This window comes from Peromyscus californicus, unplaced genomic scaffold, assembly GCF_007827085.1.
Source record: "Peromyscus californicus insignis strain IS unplaced genomic scaffold, ASM782708v3 Scaffold_6__1_contigs__length_162567912, whole genome shotgun sequence".
Taxonomy (NCBI): Eukaryota; Metazoa; Chordata; class Mammalia; order Rodentia; family Cricetidae; genus Peromyscus; species Peromyscus californicus.
In genome coordinates, this window is record NW_026294584.1 from 142,968,143 (window position 1) to 142,983,372 (window position 15,230).

Here is a 15,230-nt window from a genome sequence, read left to right on the forward strand (position 1 = left end):
AACTCTTTGCCTTCCCCAGCCCACAAACCAAATGTGAGCTGCTTGTGTTACCAGACCTCTTTAATTCCTCTGCATATGGGTCCTTAACATTTCCCTTGCTGCTCAGCACCTTTATCATGCCACAAAGGGGTCCCTAGAGGAGTCACTCTCCCCTTCAATCCCTCCTTTCCCCCATAAACATGTAAGTGTATTCCCTGGATTCTACACTAGCCTTTCTGGACCCATACAAGCCCATCTTTCTCTTTTCACATGCCAACCAAGGATGAGCCCTCAAAATACTTTGCCAAAAGCTGAGAGGGGACACATATCCAGTGGCCTATTTCTCTAAACAACTAGATGTATTCAGTGTAGGCTGGTCACTTTGCCCCTAGACCACCGCCACAGTGGCACTGCTTATCACTGAGACAAACAAAATTTCACTTCACAGCCCCCTGCACATCCTCACTACACTCATTCAAGGGCCTCATCAACCACTGAGATTTCCTGACTCTCCCTCCATCCAGAGTACATCTTCTCCAGACTTACTAATATTACATCGCAGCCTCATATTGGAGCCATGCCCACAATCAACCCCACACCACTTCTCCATAACCCTGCACATCCTCTGATCTCCTTCACTCTTGCTTTGAAACACTTGACCTTCCTTCTAACCCTTTTGCCCATGTATTTGATCAACCCCTGAAGAAGCCCCAGGTTGTTGACAGATGGGAACAGTCTAAAACAGACCCTTACACAGCAGGATGTGCTGCACTTCAAGGGAACCCTGCTGTGGAGGGGCCCAGCCCCCAGCAGGCTCCCAGGAGGTCAGAGAAACTGGAGAGGAGACAGGGATGGGCGAACTTTTGGACTGACGCACCCCCACACGTGGACTTTATCTGAGGGACAAAGCTCAGTTCCTTCTGTTGTTTCCCTCTGCTGGTCTTTCTTCCTACTCTGTGTTCTTTTCTTCTTCCTGTCCTGTTCTTTTCCCCTGCTGTTTCCCTTTTCTTATTCTTCCCAGTTATTTCCCTTCTACTTCTTTCAGATGTTTTTCTTTTACCTCTTCCCTGATGTTGCCCTTTACATCTTTCCTCATTCTTCCTTCTATTTTTATTTTTCTCTTATTCCTGTTACACCTCCTAGGACAAATTTTTTTCCCTGCATGTATGCCAGAAGAGGGCATCAGATCTATTATACATGGTTATGAGGCACCATGGGGTTGCTAGGAATTGAACTCAGGACCTCTGGAAGAGGAGCCAGTGCTCTCAACCTCTGAGCCATCTCTCCAGCCCCCTAAGACAAAAATCTCTTTGAAAGAAAAGGTTACTTCATAACCATAAGTATAAGTTACATATTTTTCCAAAAACAAATTAAACTTTTACATAGGAAGAAATTACATTATGATCACAAGTACCTGTTTTTCTTAAAGCCCACAAGTATTTAAACATTTTTCTTTGTATTAATTTTCCCACCATAACATCTCCACCCCAAAGCATTGATTGTTTTATTACTGATTGATAAAGGTTTAAGCAAGCTAAGTGTTTTTTAGCCAGTTCCTTTTGTACTGGCAGGCTGGTGTTTGGGTTTTAGTGGAGCAGTTTCCTATCCTGATTTTACTCCAGAGAAACATTAAAGGAGTGCTCAGCTAACCATCTATATTTCTATACACACAATAGCGTCATTTAATTTCCTTTCACAACGTGGCTTTTCCAAGGTGAATACTGGGGCCTGTGATTAATTCTGTAAGCTACATGACTAGGAAACTCAGGTCTAACCTTGGGTACTGGGACATAGTTTTTTCTTTGATCATCAGCCTGTTTTTACACAGACAGAATTTATGGGTCTTTAATAATGAAACTTCCATGTTTCTCACTTTCTATGTTCTTCAAATCTCACATCTAACAAAGAGGAAGGTAACTTTTGGTCTATTTTTGCCTTTTTAAAATGTTTTACTGAAGCAATTGGCCAAATAACCTAAACCACTTCCCTAATCATCTTTACTGTCTTAACCGTCTATATGTTTTAGGCTAACCCAGAAGCCCAATTAAATCATTGACCTAATCGTCATTGCTTTTATAAAAATCATCCTCATTGTGATCTGCAGGTAACTGCCCAGTGAGCAGTGGGGTTTCATCACACCATGCTGAATGCAGCAGGCACATGGCCGCAGCAGGCAGGAGGAAGCACTGCAGAAGCAAGGGGCATTCTGGGAACAATCTCTCTCTCCCTTCCCTGCCTCCTCCTCAGAGCACCAGGACTTTGCCTCTCCAGGGTTTAGCTTTGCTGTTAGGTGAACTGAACTCCATGAGCTCCATGCTGACTGTAGCTCCTCTAACATGGGCACTGGCAGAACCCTACTGCTCCCCCAAGCCCACACTTAGTAGAAGACAAATCCCTACCCCTCACACAGCTTCCCAAGGGCAGCAATAACTGTCCTCACCTGGGCTCTCACACTTGCTTTTCTTCCTATCTTATAGCCAATACATACACTGGTTTCCAATACGTCTACAACATAGTCCATGCAACACCTTGCTCTGCACAAAGGGGTTTTCCAACCCAAGGAAACATCAATTATGAACTCCCTTTGGATATCGAAATGAAGGAGTTCCCCTTCCCAGTCAGCCATTCTCCACTGCAGGGGACATCAAAAAGACAAATGATTTACCTCTCTTCTCAAAAAAAAACCAAAAAAAACAGGCTGACAAAATGTCCCAACAGACTGCCCTGTCATATCCTAACTCTGCTCTAACAACAAAAACACCATCTCCAAGGCCAACATTGTACACTCAAGACACTCCTTCCCCACAGCTGTCCACACACTCAGGTGACTAAGTGTTAATCACTCTGAGGTGTAGAAGGTTCTGTGGAAGTTGCTGTTTCTTTCCAGAAACTTCCATTTCCACAAGGTTTAAAAGGGCTGGCAATTACATCTCCCCGTTTTGTAGTTGTTTTGTTTTTAGGTTGATTTCCGCAGGACAGTGAAAACCCCGCCCACCCAGCCCCTACCCAGTCATCCCACCTTGGCAGAAGAGTAAAGTGTGTGAAGTTGCTGTAATTAATAAGCATTTTGCAGTGTCAAAATCTAATACACTTCTTAGCTCCGTTTATTTCTTTTATGGTACACCAAATTTCCTGTCACAATCCCTCTCCAAATTTGTTTCTCCCAAAAGCAGGTTTTACGTGCCCAAAGGGCGGATATATTCAGGATTGATTAATCAGGCAACAAATCACTGGCAAGCTGGGCAGAGCCTCCACGTCAGCTTGTTTGAAAACCCGCCCACCACAAACCTCCTCATCCATTCGAGATTTGCTTTACAAGGAAGAAGATAAGAGCTATAAAGCCTTCAAGAGAAAGTTAACTGCAGACTCCTCCTTGCCATCTGGCATGGGAGATAACCGTATGTATTTAATGAACTAAGTTTAAGGGAGAGAGGGAGCTTCCCTAGGGAGCGGAATCTCCCTGTGTTAGCCTGCCACAGGTGTCTCTAGAGATCTGTATCAGCTGGGAGCGGGGGTCGGGTGGGGATTGGTTGGGGTGGGGTGGTGCAGAACTCCAGGGTGGGTAAGAACGCACCGGTGTAATTCTGTATTATTCTTTCATGGCGTATGTTACTTAAATGCGTTTGGAGAAGAGCAACCAACAGCGAACTTGTTTGTGCACTCTTCTCCGGCGTCTGGAATTTTTGATCCACTGGTTTCCGCCAGAGTGAGGTAATGTGTGTGTAGACAGAAGTAGCCTGTCAGGCTGCGATTTACTCTTGTCTCACGCACAGTAATTAAAAGAACTGTAGAGATGTGTTGTAGGAGTTAGGATTGAAATAGCCGCCCATCAGATTACATTTTCCCACAGTCTTAGAGATACTTGCTGCTGCCCGGCCTCGCATTCATACTTGATTCTGAGAACCCCGCTACCTCAGGGAGAGAGATAAACAGCCTTTCTGAGTTTGTAAAACAAAGTAGGCACCCGGATTCCCAGGGAATTGTTTGGAGGACCTTAGACATGCTCAGACACATCCCTGCTATCCAGTGCACACCTAAAGTGCCCCTCTTCCAAACCTCCCCTCCACCTCCATTCCTGACTCCCACAGTCCATGTCCTCTGTCCCCCCCGCCCCCCCGCCTCACTTCCCTCTCCACTCCCCACTTGCGCCTTTTCCCCAGACTTTGGGGCTGTCAGAAATTCTCCCCCTTCCTTAGGGCACTGGTATATTCCTGGCCTTAAATGATTCTGTGACATCAGAGAACAATCTCAGTCCTTCTGTTCCTATTGTTGTATCCCAGGTTTTTCAGTAGGGCGGGGATGGAAGATCGATCCCACCTGCAAATCCATCTGCAGTTTTGCTTTATGGTAAATGGTGGGAAAAGGACATTGGAGATTTCTACTTTAAAACTGTATCCTTGCATTTTGAAAAACAGTTATATTTCATTCTTTAAATCCCTTTTCCGTTAATTTTTTTAAAGTTTATTTTATTTTATGTGTGTGGGAGTTTTGCCTGCCTGTTAGAGCACCACATGTATGCCTGGTACTCACATAGGTCAGAAGAAGGTGTTGAATCCCCTGGAACTGGACTTAGACAATTGTGAGCCACCCTGTGGGTGCTGGAAATGAACTGAGTCCTTTCCCTCCAAGGGCAGCAAGTGTTCCTCACCTCTGAGCCATGGCTCCACCTCCACTTTCATATTTTTGTTTAGGAATAGAATAATTCTTGAAAGACAGAGTTCACAATTATTGTTAGCTCAGGGGTCTAGTGGCAGCCTCAGGAGATCAGGCCAAGTTCCTCTAGGTGGACAGGCCCCCTGCTGTGGTGATGGGAAACACAGTCTGGGAGCTGGGGAACAACGTGAAGAGGAAGGCAATCTAACCAGGCCTCCCTTGAATCCCTGGGCCCTATCCTGGGCCATCCAGTGCACACCTGTAGTGCCCTCCTCCACACCTGTTGTGCCCTGAGTGCGAGACCCCCAAGAGACCACCAGAGACAGGAACTCACCGAAATGCAAAATCAAGGTTTGTTGAAGTAGTTCAAGCTGTGCAGCAGGGACCTTGTCAAGCCATCCAACTTAGTAGAGGCTGGAGGAGGTGCCCACAAGCTCAGTTTTTAAAGGGAAAACCCACAAGGTTACATCTGTTGGGGGTGCTAGTACGGGTACAATTCTGATTGGCTCAAGTTTTAGGGGCTTTCCAGAATTTCTGTCTTATCTTACTTTGTAGTTTAAACCGGTTGTTGGTCAAACTTTACAGACTACCTCTGGCATTGGGGCATTCTGTGGTTAATCAATTATTATTACCAGATAGTCTTTCACACATCCTGACTTTGTACTTTGACCATCTCTGGAATTGGGGCATTCTGTGGTTAATCATTTGCTACCAGATGGCTCTTCAAACATCCTGATTTGTCCTGGGACCCATGTCAGCAGCTCTGAGAATTTTGAAACTCAGGCCTGTTTCATGCTGGGGTGAGAGGCTTGCTTGAAATGGGGGTGCTTTGGTTCTTCACACCTACCCAGGACCCTTAAACAGACTGAAGAAGCCACCCTGCTTATGGGAGAGCCAGAGGTGTCTGTGTCTACTGCTGCCCCCGACTTTGAGTTGTGGCTAGGCCCTCCAGGTGCCAGCAAGTCACATACTCCGCATGGTAAGTCAGAGCACTTACTGTGCTTGGAAAAGTTACCAAAGTAAAGATTTCCTTCCTTCTTCAGACTTTTCTGTGGGTTGAAAACGGCAGCCAAGTCCTCACAGCAGTGGGCAACGTCCTTAAACTGACTTAGGCTAAAGGTGCCATCTGCTGCCTGTGGACCCTGCTCTCTGGAACCCATCCCAGCCTCTCCTCTGCTGTCTGGGGACCCAGGTCTCCGGAACACATCAAACCCACCGCAGCCTCTGTAACAGTTTCACCTCCTCTGACTAATACCAAAAGAGAAAGCCCATGAATAATCCTACTGTTTCTCTGGTAAGCAAGTATTTCTGAGGGATTAGGGGTTAGATAAATGCCGTGAAGGCCGTAAGAGAGCCCGTGACTAAGCAATACAGATGGTGAACTTCCAAGGTGGCGGCCTTCTTCATCACCTTCCAGGCCTGAGACAAAGCCCAGGGCTGCTAAAACCAAACCTGGCAAGCTCTTTCTCCTGCCAGTGGGGCCCCTGCAGATGAACCAGTCCCAACAGCTCAAGGCCAAAGAGTTGGTTTTAATGCGGTGCTTTTACTCTGCAAGGAAAAGTCACGAGTCACGACAAAATCCTTTATCAGAGCTGAGTTTTATTAGAGGGGAGAGGGGAGGGACAGAAGATAGTGTGACCAGGAAAAAGAGAGAGAGAGAGAGAGAGAGAGAGAGAGAGAGAGAGAGAGAGAGAAGAAAGAGAAGGAAGAAGAGGAGGAGGGGTCTGTGTCCTGCTTCTTATGGATTCCCCTGCACATGAGCATATAGGCTTAGGGAGCTACACCACGCATGTGCACATTGGTTGATAAGGCAGTGCAGGGATTAACGTAGGACGTAAGGCCCCTTGCTTGGCTACTGAATTGTGCATGTGTGGTCACATAGCTGGAGGAGTGGCTGGGAATTCCAACACAGAGTAGGATACGTTTTTTTGATTGGCACATTAAAATTAACACACGTTCCTTGTTTCATTATGGTGAATATATTGAAACCCTCTCAGCTATTTTTAGAAACACTGTATGTTATTGTGAATTGTACTCATCCTACTGTGCCTTTAAACACCAGATCTGATACCACTTTATAGTAAATATTGTCTATTTCCTCTCTACCTCCCCCAAGAGATATTTGTACTCGACTGTGTATTATAACACTGTTCACAATAGCTAGAACATGGAACACATCTGCATCTATCAGTGAATAAATGGGGATAATTGTGATCCATACTCCTGTTGGGGAATCTCCACCTGAGGGCGGTGGCGTTGGTGGAGCATTCCATGCTGTGGTCCTACTCTTCCCTTTCCAGACCCCACCCCCTCAGAAAGCCAGCCAGGTAGTGGCCCCTCCCCTCAGGAAGCCCACCAAAGTCGGTCCCTCCTGGAGATGCTCAAGACCACACCTACAGGCTACCCAAGAGCCACTAGGGAGATGCTTTGCTCTGCTCAGATTAAACCTGGATTTACAAATTCTGCTCGACTGGCTTATTGCCTCAGTGGTGGAGGATATCCAATAACTGAGAATCCAAAACTTATGAACTCCCATATATAATGGAATACTATGCACCAATAAGAGAGGGTGTCCTCTTTAGTGACAACATGGGTGGACCTGAGTGACATGTTGAGAGAAATTAGTCAGGCATTGAAGCCTAACACTGCTTGTTAGTTTGAGAGAACTAGCTAAAATCAGACAGGAGTTAATATTATTTTCTTGGATTTGGAAGCATTGTTTTTTTAGTATGATGCAAAACTAGTAACAATAAGGAAGTCTATGCATTCAAAATATGAAGGAGTTTAGAAATCTCACAAGATTTACTTTCTATAGATAATGTGAGAAACTATGAGGAGTAGAACCCGGGGAAACCAGATTGCTCACATGCTGAGAAGTGCTGGGGCTGGAAATGAGCACGTGAGCATTATCATGCTACTTTCCATACCTTTGTATAACTGGAAAGAATGCAGGTTGAGATTTTGTGTGGACCCAAAATCCAAAGGCCACAGTTTAGTGCTTAAAGCCTTCCAATCCTACATATCCTTCTCCTCTGTTGTTAATGGGAGAGACTTCCTGGTATTTTAGATGTGTGAAACCAAGCAAAAGGTAATAGCTAAAGTCAGTCGAAACTTTGTAAAAAGTATAATTTGCATTCAGTAAAATTAATTCACTTGATGTACATTTTCATCACTTTTGAAAACATATAATCATGCATTCCTTGTCAAGATATATAGGGGCTGGAGAGTTGGCTTAACCATTAAGAACATTTATTGCTCTTACAGAGGACTGGATTTGATTCCCAACATCCATATGGTGGCTCACACACTCACCCCTAACTCCAATTCCTGGGATATAACACACTCTTCAGAACCCCCAACACTAGGCAAGCATGTAGTACACATATACACATACACACAGACAAAACACTCATACACACAAAATAAATCTAAAACAATAGTTTACAAAGGATATATAGACCCCTGCCCCCTACCCCACTCCAGCTTCCCCATTCCCTGTTGCAGACACTCTGTACCTCTGTCCCCAGCCCTTACACACTTACTTTTCCATAATGTCACAAAATGTATCCCTGAAGCAGAAACTTCACATTTGACTTCTTTCATGTCATCGCAGTATTACATTCTGCTCTTCAGACAGTGCAGTGTCTATCAATAGTGAGTTAGACACACTGTTGGCTAGAATCTAAGAGACTGTCCACAGCACCACCTGCACAGGAGCAGTGCTCTGAATTCTGAAGTACACAAGCACCACATAATCAAATGTTACACGAAGAAGTTAAGAAAATCTGGCAGGAAACTTGTAGAGAAGTGAGAGGAGGAAGCGAGTCATGGCAGTTTGGGTTTCTTTTCAGATAAGCAGGAAGGAGACAGTTTCCTGCAGCTCTCTGCCTTTGCTTAAACTTGGTAAGTTTAGTTTGGAGACTTTTGAGTCAGAAGCCTTGGAACATTTAGCCTGGTAAAGTGGTATGGGAAATAGGCAAGTGCAGGCTTGGGGTCCAACTTGTTTCAGCATAGGGACATTTGAATGATTGCAAATATTGCATTTTTTTTTTTTTACAGTGATCCTTAAAGCTGCTACAAATATACACATAAAAGTTTCTTTTTCTTTTTTCTTAAAGCTTAAATGCAGACTTCCTTTCAGTTTGGGGATATATGGGTAGTATGGGGGCACATCACCATATTGTGCAGTTCCTGTACAAATAGCATCATAGTGGTTGCACAATTTTGCCTTTCTAAAAGAAAGGCGTTAGAGTCACATCAACATCTAATTCATCAATCTTCTGTTATCTAGACAGTCAATTTTCTCTTGAATCTAAGATGATTTTTGCCCAAGACAAGTTCAGAGACATTCCCCTTACTTTTTAAGGAATTAAATGACTTTACAACATTAAGCTTCGGCTAGTGGCACACGCCTTTATTCCCAGCACTCAGGAGCCAGAGGGAGGTAGATTTCTGTGTGTTCAAGGCCAGCCTGGGCTACAGAGTGAGTTCTGGGACAGGCTCCAAAGCTACACAAAGAAGCCCTGTCTCGAAAAAAAAAAAAAAACCAAAAAAACAAAAAAAAAAAAACCAAAAACAAACAAAACAATATTAAACTTCATGCTTGGGTCTACAGTCCATCTCACGTCTTATTTTTAGCAGACAGGCCCCAGGTTGTTTCAGCAGCACATACTGGAGCGATGCCACCCTTTCTCTGTCTAAAAATCGTACATCTCTGTTAAATATCTGTTGACCACACATGTTTGATATAACTTCTGAGTCTTTTTTCCTGCTGTATTGTTCTAGTGTCTACTCTTTTCCTAGCACCAGGCTGTCTTTATTCCTGTTCCCACAAGTCATGAGATTAGGCAGAATGATCTCTGAATTCGACTCTTCTTTTTCAGAATCATTTTGGACTATTCTAGTTTCTTTTTCTTAATTTTCATAGTACCTTTCATATAATTTGGTGCTATGAATTTTTTTTTCTGAAGGTAATCACCCCCTGCCCCCAGGCAGTGAAACTGTTGCATATATAAACTTGCCCAGGAATTGTTGACATATGAGCAATATTGACTGTTCCAGTTTATTATGTTAAGTATTTATTTATATTGTTCTGTTGTTGAATAAAACTTGGGAATCAAGTGTGGGATCCCATTTTCAGGTTCCTGGTGACTTTACCCAGCAGGTCCTCATAGAGAATGATTAGGGCCAGGGGACTGAGTGCAGGTGTTTGAAATGGTCAGCACCTGGCTGTGCTGGGGGTTGGGGGAAGGGGAGGTCTTTTGCTCCACCTCTTGGCATCTCTATAAATAGCCTGGGGCAGAGACAGTCAGGGCTCATTGGAATAGGTTCCAGGCCCTCTCGATGCTATCCTTTATTTTCTGTTTATCTCCACAATCTAAATCTTTCTATCTAATATTCCCTGCTGCTCAAACTCAAGAAAACTCTGGGGAGCTGTGGGGTTGGTGGGTAAATGCCCCCAAAATCTCACCATAAACAGGGACTAAGGAAAAAAGAAAGAAAAAGGGACTAAAGAAAAAAGAGGGGGATTAAAGACAAAAAAAGGGGGAACTAAAGACAAATGAACAGGGACTAAAGACAAAGTAATAGGGACTAAAGAAGAAGGAAAAAGTTTTATTACAGAGTTTTTGGCAAAAGTGTGAGTCAGCCCTGCCAGTGGAAAGTGGCATGCCAGTGTCAGGGGTTTTATCCTCGAGAGAAAAGGAAAAACGGACTGGAAGGATGTCCGATGCTGCAGCGCAAAATTCTCTTCTGTCAAAATTTTCTATCTTCTATCCCTTTCTCAATTTCTGTGAAAAATATAAGATATAGTGTAGTAATATAGTGTAGGAAAAATTTAGAAATGTAAGATTGTGTAGGAAAATTAAGTAACTAAAAGCAACTAGACAGAAAAACTTCAATTTTCTAACTTTGGGGGCTATGAACACAAACTGGGGGAAAAAAATCTTTCTTTGAGTTTTACGGGTAGTAAAAAAAGCTCTTCTTTGAGCTTATGGGGAAGAAAAAGTTTCCTATGGAAGCTTTTGACCAGGGGACACCTGAAATGCTAAGTCCAAGCAGCAGGAGAAAGTGATTTCTCTCTGAGGCAAAAATGGGGGTGTAAAAAGCCAAAGTTCAAAGTTCAGAAGTTTTGGGAAAAGTTGGTTGATTATTGAGGGAAGTCATTGTAAGACAATAAGTTATTTTGAAACCTGTATAGGGAGTTCATTTTTTATTTGGGGTCTGGTAGCATGACAATTTGTTCTCAGATTTGGCATTAATGTAAGGGAGTGAGGCCAGTGGCCTGATTTTTAGTTAATAAGAAAAGTTGTGAAACAGCTGAAGCCTCAGGAAGGGTGTTTACCATATTTACCATAGCTTTATTGGAGGCAATGATTATAGATTTTAGTTGTCAATAGGAGCAGTATAGGACTTTGGCTGTTGAATCTGAGATTTTTGTGTAAAGGAGTAAATTGGGGAATAGACCCCACCTTTTTATCAGACAAAGGAATGCGATTGAGTTTAAAGTATACATAATTAAAGTAGAGCCCTGACAGAAATAAAACAAAAAAGCATAATTTTGTTTATTGTGAGAAGTTTAAACATTTTAATGTCAGGGGGCTAAGTATGGAATTTTTTATATTAATATTTAGTCTGTTTAGAAATATAGTTTTGAATATAATAAAGAATATGACCATTTGTAATATGATTAAGTATTAAACTGTATCCTTTTAAATATTTTTAATAGCTTATGATGTAAGTAAAAGTTATCTGTAGCAGTTTATAGTTGAGGCTATTGGCTAGATGGGGAGTGATGCAGATTCTAGGTGAGGAAACAATCTGACCATGTATTGAGAATCAGTATATAAATTAAAAGTTTGTCTTTAAGTCTTTCAAAAACAGTAATCACTGTTATTAATTCCAGTCCCTGTGGGGAGGTTTCCTGTGTAGGACAGGACTCTTTTTGAACAACAATATTCAATGCAGCTTGAAGTGAAGCTGAACCATCACAAAGACAAGGCAGCTGGAGGAGGAAGTGGGGCTGATTTAGTTCTATAAGGAAATAAAACAGGATGTGGTAATACGAATTTAACAAATAATGGTCAGGTAATTGATATTAGGAAGTACCCATATACCCTAGTTGAGTAATTTGCCATTCTACAGACTCATAAGACAAAATATTATGTTGTTTAGCTGTAAGCAATTATTATGTCATGAACATCTTGTCCAAACAATTCTTTATTCCATTTTCTTCCTTTACTTAATAACGAGGCAACCAGAGGGGTATAGACACTTTTTTTTAAATGGACTGCTGGCAAATGTAATAATTCCAGTGGCTCTTTCTGCCACAAGCAGACAGTAGGGGTATATTCAGTGGGTAGTAAAAACAAGACTCCATGGGTTAGTATAATCTACATGAAGAAGTCTCTGAGAATTGTTTTTCTTCTATAAGAGCCAAGGAAGTTTCTATGGTGATATTTTATTTGTACTGAAATGTGATTTTATTTGTATGTTAATAAATAAAGCCTGACCCTGGGGGTCAGGACTAATAGCAAGCTATAGCAGAAGCTGGGTGGTGGTGGTGCATGCCTTTAATCCCAGCACTTAGGAGGCAGAGCTAGGCAGATCTCTGTGTGTTCAAGAATACAACCAGCATGGCGATACATTCCTTTAATCTCAATACCAACCACAGAAGATGGTTGTGGTAGATGGGCAGTGACGAGGAGGTCATGTGGTTGTGTTTACAACGAATGAGAAGGCAGAACAGAAAGTCTATATAAAGACAGACACACAGGATGTAGGTTTCTTGGTTGAAGAGGACAGCAACAGCAGTGAAGGGTAAGGTCTTTAGCTCTTAGCTCTGACCTCTTGGGCTTTCATCTCTGCATTGGCTCTGTGTTTCTTATTTAACAAGACTGTTACATCAACAAGTTTCAGCTTCAGGTGTTAACTTTCATGATGATTTAGGATTAGGGTCACCTAGGAGAATATTGAATAAAGGTTTAAATTTGGCTGTGGGTATATCCAGGTAAGGACTAATCTAATTAATATCTCTAAGCAGTTTTTGAAAATCATTTAAAGGTGTTAAATGGCCCATCCATAATTGAAAAGGTTGTGGAGAAATGAAGTCTGTGTGAATAACATGTCCCAAATAAGAAAAAGGAGGCTGAATTTGAATATTTTCAGGGGCCACCTGAAGCCCATATAAAGTTAACTGTTGTACCAGGAATTGTAACACCTCCTGTACATAAACTCTTTCAGCATGAGAAATCAATGTATCATCCACATAATGAACAAGATGAACATCAGAGTACTGTTTAGGAACTTGCAAGAGAGCTGTATCTACAAACTTCTGACATAAAGTCGGGCTTGTCCTGCTCCCTTGAGGTAAAGTTTTCCATTGATATCTCTGAGAAGGTCTCTGAAAATTTGGTGAAGGCAGGCTAAAGGCAAAAGGCTGACCATCTTGGGGATGTAATGGTATGGTAAAGAAACCATCTTGTAAGTCTATAACAATTACATTATGGCCTTTAGGGATGGCAGACAGTGATGGCAGACCAGGTTGTAAAGTGCCCATAGGCTCCATGATTTCATTTAATTTTCTAAGATCTTGTAACAATCCTCATTTGCCTGATTTTTTTTAATAACAAACACCCATCTTCCCAAGCCTCCTTTGCTTTCACATGGAGGACATAGATAACCTGCCTGCCCAGCAGCTCATTGGATGGCTTTGCTCCAGGGATTCTGAGGCAGCCCCCACTGCTTTAGCCAGGTCTTAAAAAGGACCTCACCTACCTAGCCTGCCCCCTCATCTCCTTCTCCAGTATGAAGATAATTTCCTCTTATACAGTCCTTCTCCTCAGACCTACCTCCAGCTCTCCAGGACCCTTCTTTACTGACTTCTTAAGGCTATATCATTTCCAGAGACAAGGCCCAGATCCTCCAGCCATCAGTCACCTATCTGGGCCTGTCTGTCTCACAAGAGGGAGAAGTTTACCCAGAGCCAGGTTAGAGGAACTCCTTGCCTTCCCCAGCCCACAAACCAAATGTGAGCTGCTTGTGTTACCAAACTCTTTAATTCCTCTGCATATGGGTCCTTAACATTTCCCTTGCTGCTCAGCTCCTTTATCATGCCACAAAGGGGCCCCTAGAGGAGTCACTCTCCCCTTCAACCCCTCCTTTCCCCCATAAACATGTAAGTGCATTCCCTGGATTCTACACTAGCCTTTCTGGACCCATACAAGCCCATCTTTCTCTTTCACATGCTAACCAAGGACAAGCCCTGAAAATACTTTGCCAGAAGTTGAGAGGGGACACATATCCAATGGCCTATTTCTCTAAACATCTAGATATATTCAGTGTAGGCTGACCACTTTACCCCTAGACCATGGCCACAGTGGCACTGCTTATCCTCAAGGCAAACAAAATTTCACTTCACAGCCCTCTGTACATCCTCACTACACTGTAGCACGAATTGTTAGAAGGTCTTATTAATAATAATTAAACCTGAGGCCAAGTATTGGGGTGAATGCTGGAAGATCAGAGAAGCAGAACAAGCCACAGCTACCTCAGCTCACCAGTTCCTCAGCTAATCCTGTTTCCCCAGACTGGAAGCCTCTGAGTCCTCATCCAGAATGAATCTCAGCTGAACTGCTGCTCGAAAGCCTGAATGCTTAACCAGGCAAAAGCTTCTAGTTTCTGGTCCTCCAAGCCTTATATATCTTTCTGCTTTCTGCCATCACTCCCTGTGATTAAAGGCTCACTTTCTGGGATTAAAGGCGTGAGTCACCATGCCTGGCTGTTTCCAATGTGGCCTTGAACTCACAGAGATCTAGAGAGATTTCTGCCTCTGGAATGCTAGGATTAAAGGCGTGTGGTATCAGTGCCTATCCTCTATGTTTAATATTGTGGCTGTTCTCTTTTCTAACTCCAGATAATTTTATTAGCGTGCACAATATTTTGGGGAACACAATACCACGACACTACCCTCACTCAAGGGCCTCATCAACCACTGAGATTTCCTGACTCTATCTCCATCCAGAGTACAGCTTCTCCAGACATACTAATATATATCACAGCCTCATATTGGAGCCATGCCCACTATCAACCCCACACCACTTCTCCAATAACCCTGCACATCCTCTGATCTCCTTCACTCTTGCTTTGAGACACTTGACCTTCCTTCTAACCCTTTTGCCCATGTATTTGATCAACCCCTGAAGAAGCCCCAGGTTGTTGACAGATGGGAACAGCCTAAAACAGACCCTTACACAGCAGGATGTGCTGTACTTCAAGGGAACCCTGCTGTGGAGGGGCCCAGCCCCCAGCATGCTCCCAGGAGGCCAGAGAAACTGGAGAGGAGACAGGGATGGGCGAACTCTTGGACTGACGCACCCCCACACGTGGACTATCTGAGGGACAAAGCTCAGTTCCTCCTGTTGTTTCTTCCTCTGCTGGTCTTTCTTCCTACTCTGTGTTCTTTTCTTCCTGTCCTGTTCTTTTCCCTGCTGTTTCCCTTTTCTTATTCTTCCCAGTTGTTTCCCTTCTACTTCTTTCAGATGTTTTTCCTGTTACCTCTTCCCCGATGTTTCCCTTCACATCTTTCCTCATTCTTCCTT

The 15,230-nt window shown here is 43.2% G+C and overlaps 1 protein-coding gene across 1 annotated transcript in view; it reads left to right on the forward strand.

Moving 5' to 3' along the window:
• The first annotated feature begins 3,004 nt into the window (after positions 1-3,004).
• LOC128098772 (C-type lectin domain family 2 member H-like) overlaps positions 3,005-15,230 on the forward strand; it is a 31,804-nt gene continuing 19,578 nt past the window's right edge. Inside the window, exon 1 of the mRNA XM_052720184.1 lies at positions 3,005-3,377. The gene's annotated coding sequence lies outside the window, so the exon portion shown is untranslated. The remainder of the gene's footprint in view (positions 3,378-15,230) is intronic.